Genomic DNA, 4,387 nt, shown 5'->3' on the forward strand with positions numbered 1-4,387 from the left:
GTAACGATTGATCTACGTCAATTAGTTGGGAAGGTGGATCGATGTGCTTAAGAATTAGATTAGTTGGTTGAGGAGGTGGACTAAGAGGAACTCCCAGATTAAGAATTTTCTTTAGACCTGATGTTGGCTGGCGAGCTGATGGAGAACAACATGTACCTTCACCACAACTTTTTGGTGCTTTGGGCAAACAGTTGCTGTCTCGATCAGTGAAGTTTGTAGAGTGGATTCAATGGACAATTCGGTATCTAGTTATTTGGTTTTCGAGTGGAAGCAATAATCGATGTGGGCGTTGCTCTTTTCTTTTCTCTAGGCTATATGGTAAAGGAGAGTTGGGCCATGATGTCTTGTGAGGATTTATTAATTAACTTCCGATAATGGTTTTCTCACCAAGCAACGAAGGTGTCCATTATCTAAGGTTGATTTAGATAGTAGGGAAGGATAAGAAATAACATGGACTCTTGAAAAGAAACAAGGAGAGAATGTTAGAGTTCGACTTTATCAATGATTGACTGACTGTAAAGAGGCTGATTGCAAGTTATTTAAGTAAATGGATAGTGGATACATTGGACCAGGCCAAATTGATGGGCAAGTAAGTTAGAGCAGTATTTCGATCTCGGCTTTAGCATTTTTGTCAGAATTGATCATACCACCACAAGGAAGATCCATACAGATAAGGTAACTTTCCCATGCTTGATGTAGTTGGAACACCTCATCGGCATTAGTCTCTTACTCAAATTGGTTGATGAACCAAGTAGGGCGGTATTCTCTACCATATAATGGGATGAATGATCGAGTCCACTTTCCTTTATCCAGAGAAAAGAATAGTGCTCATATATACATAAAGTGATTGGACTTCTTGAAGAGAGTTGATGACGCATTCACAATATGAAGAATAAATTATACCAGTGGATGAAATTATGTACAAGGGAATGATGAAAGTACTCATAAATCCACATCTAAAGAAGCCACATCGGTCCTCCTCAATGATATAGACCCTAGGTGGTGACTTCATAGATGCCTCTGTACAGATGATCATCGAGTATGAAAGGTGCTAGAGCAAGCTTTTGACCTTAAGCAAGTGCCTCAGCTAGTGAAACATACTCATTTGTATTTTGCATAGCATTCACACACAATAAATGTCGGCAAATTCAAAGCAGTAGAAAAAGGCGTATGCTCTTGATAATCAACCAATCTAGTGTGTTTGCGATAAGCCTGCATGAAGTGAGAATAGGCTTTATCAGCTTTATTCGTGAAGAGTCTGGGTGTCTTTTGTGGAAAACATGGATAGAATTTTTTCACCAAAAGGTAGGAGTTGAGTCAAGGCCACAACATCTAGGATATTCAAAATCATAGGGCCACGACCGAAGAAGAATGTATTGTGGAAGAGCTCCAAATCATCGAAGTAGTAATAAGAAGGGCATGATCTGATGGATAGTCGTGGATGGATAATTTAAAGCATTCGTAGATGTCAAAGCATTGGCAGAATCGATGATTGATTCAGATTGAATCAATAAAGTTTCACCAGGATAGATGGAAAACAAGGGATCCATCATGCTAACTTCATCGACGTCTGTTGTTGGAGCAAATGTTGAACCCACGCAAAGATATTCTCTGTTATACATTTGGAATATTGTTCCATTAAGACATTTCTCAGAAAGGACATCTACCACGGTGATAAGATTATTTTGATGGAATGAGGTGGCTATTGATTTAAAATGATATCGAAGTTCTGGTTTAGATGCTTAGAATGAAGAAAAAAGGGGGCGTAAGAATGAAAGGGAGTTGAAATGGCGCTTCTATCGGCTGAATGGATAGAACATTTATTAGGGCATCATGATGATTTTGTGGGAAACAATGTGAAAACATGTGTTAAAATGGGGTTTGACCCTTGTTTCGATAAAGGGCAATTGTCGCTGACATGTTGCAATAAGTCGGCCGAATATTGTTATCCAAGTGACGACACGTGTAAATAATTAATGCCGCATTAATGAGAGGCCACACGTTGCTTTCACTTTTTTCTAAAGGCGAACGTTGGGGACAATGATCATCCCTATGGTTGCCAATATTCTTCATGAAAACCAATCAGAGTAAGTTACGTGTGATCTGTATGGATTCACATGGTGTTTCTGAAGATCTGCATAGATGTACGGGAATGATTTTTTGATAACATAGCTACAGTGCATAGAGCAATGCCACATCATTGTGAAGACGGTTGATCATAGAAAAGTAGTTACAAGACAAATGGCAGAAGGAGGAGCAGAAGGCCGTAGTGTCGAAATGGTTATAGCAACCGCCAGGACATGAGAATTATCTAAATAGTCAGATTAAATTTATAAATAACAAAAGAATTTAACAAGAAGACCTCGTCTCATACCAATCAAATCAAACCAAATATTATCTTTTAATTACCTTTTTAATTACCAGTCAATTATTTCCTACAAAGTAAATTACATTTCTTACTGTAATCATTTACTTTCATATTTATGTTTACAATCCATAATGTAATTTATAATGTTAATCAAGTAGCTGATAACCTTAGCTATAATTTAAGTCTATATTCGCATATTGGATTCAGTTCTTCGCTAAAAAAAGGTGTTTTACAGCTGCTCTCCGTGTCTTGCAATCAACTATAAGAATTTTTCTCTCAACCTTTTATCCATATTGAAAAGCCTTTTTGTACGGAAAGCAAAGGCGTAACATATCATCAAATCTGACGAACCCTGATTAATCTATTTAAATATTATATATGGGTAATATAAAACGTGTCTGCCTCTATTAACATTTGAAATCATAATTGTTCAGCTTGAATTGAGCTACAAATCCAATTTTAACAAGCTGACTAATTGATAGAAAATAGAGCACCGACACTGTCAAGCCTCATAATATTTTAATATACGTCAGCGATGTATTATGCACTATGCAATCCTAGTCACTCCCTATCATTTTTTCCATTTTTAAATATTTCACCACAGCTCTTTTTAGATACAGTGTCTCATCCAACCTTTATTTTCGCTGAAGCTTTCTTGGAAGTTTCTGCACTGGAAGCCTAGGTGAAGGCTACTGTAATGTTTGTTAGAAATCTATTCTATTCATCTTTTTAACAAGGTCGGTTAGAAATCTATTCCGTTCATCTTTTTTAACAAGATCATTTTAGGGCATGAGATTAAAAGTGAGTAAATCTAAGACTCAAGTGGGCCACACTAAAGGGAAAGGTGGAAACCTCAATGTGGTTGACAGTGATGTTTACATGCCACACATGCCGTTCATAACGTCATTCCTACTGGGATAAACCGAAAACAAAAATATTAGGTAGATTCAAAACTTATGTGGCCCATGAATATTTCAACTGTGGACATTCAATCCTTATGTTTTCTGCCCACTTGAGTATTGGAGCCGGCTCATTTTCATTTTCACGTACTAAAATGATCACACTAAACTGATGGATGGAGTAGACTTATCACAAACATCACCGTGTCCCCACTTAAGCTTCCAACATGAGAACTTTCTTCGAGAGGCTTTCGCAGGAAATCTGCTCCCCATCTGCCCGTCTCCAGCTGGGAACGGGCAGCAGCTATAAGTGGCCATTGTGATATATGGGTCTTTTCTACACCGTCCATACATTTTTTTCCTATCGTTTTAGGTACGAGCTCAAAAAATGAGGCAAATTCAAGGTTCAAGTATACTACAAAAAGGGGATTTACCGTTGAAAACTTCATGAGGCCATAGAGGTTTTAGATGGAGCTGATATATGTGTTTTCTCTTCATCCAGCTCTATCTAACTTTATGAATAGGTTGGATGGCAAATAAACATCACCATGCGCCTGTAAAAGTTTCGATGGTGAGAATCATTATCACTGGTTCTTCCCGTTGTGTGGTCCACTTGAGACTTGGATATATCTCATTTTTGGCCTTGTATTTAAAATGATACGAAAAAATGGATAAACGGTGTGGATAAGACTCATACATCACGGTGGCCACTCAAAGCTGCTGCCCGTTCCCAACTGGAAACTGCTGGGTAGGATGCGATCCGCGTCCATCCAAGCCCACATATCATTTGTTCATTTGTTGGACGTCAATCCAGACCGTCAGTACGGACGACAACAAACCAGAGGAACTTTGAAGGTTACCATTTAAACTTTCTTAAGATCGACTGGTACATTTATTCTCCATCCAAACCGTTCGTGAGGCTAATCTCAAAAGGGTAATGGTGAAACAAAATACCATTCCGATCCAAAACTTTAAGTGGGCCATGGTAAGATTTCAATGAGCCTAGGTAAGCTTTCGATTTACCCGATTTTTGATAGAGAAATTTATGACTGTGGACACCACCTTTTATCCAGCGGTTTTTTTGAAGCAATACAAACTTAGAAAATGCAGTTGGACCTCC

This window comes from Magnolia sinica, chromosome 9 (genome assembly GCF_029962835.1).
Source record: "Magnolia sinica isolate HGM2019 chromosome 9, MsV1, whole genome shotgun sequence".
Taxonomy (NCBI): Eukaryota; Viridiplantae; Streptophyta; class Magnoliopsida; order Magnoliales; family Magnoliaceae; genus Magnolia; species Magnolia sinica.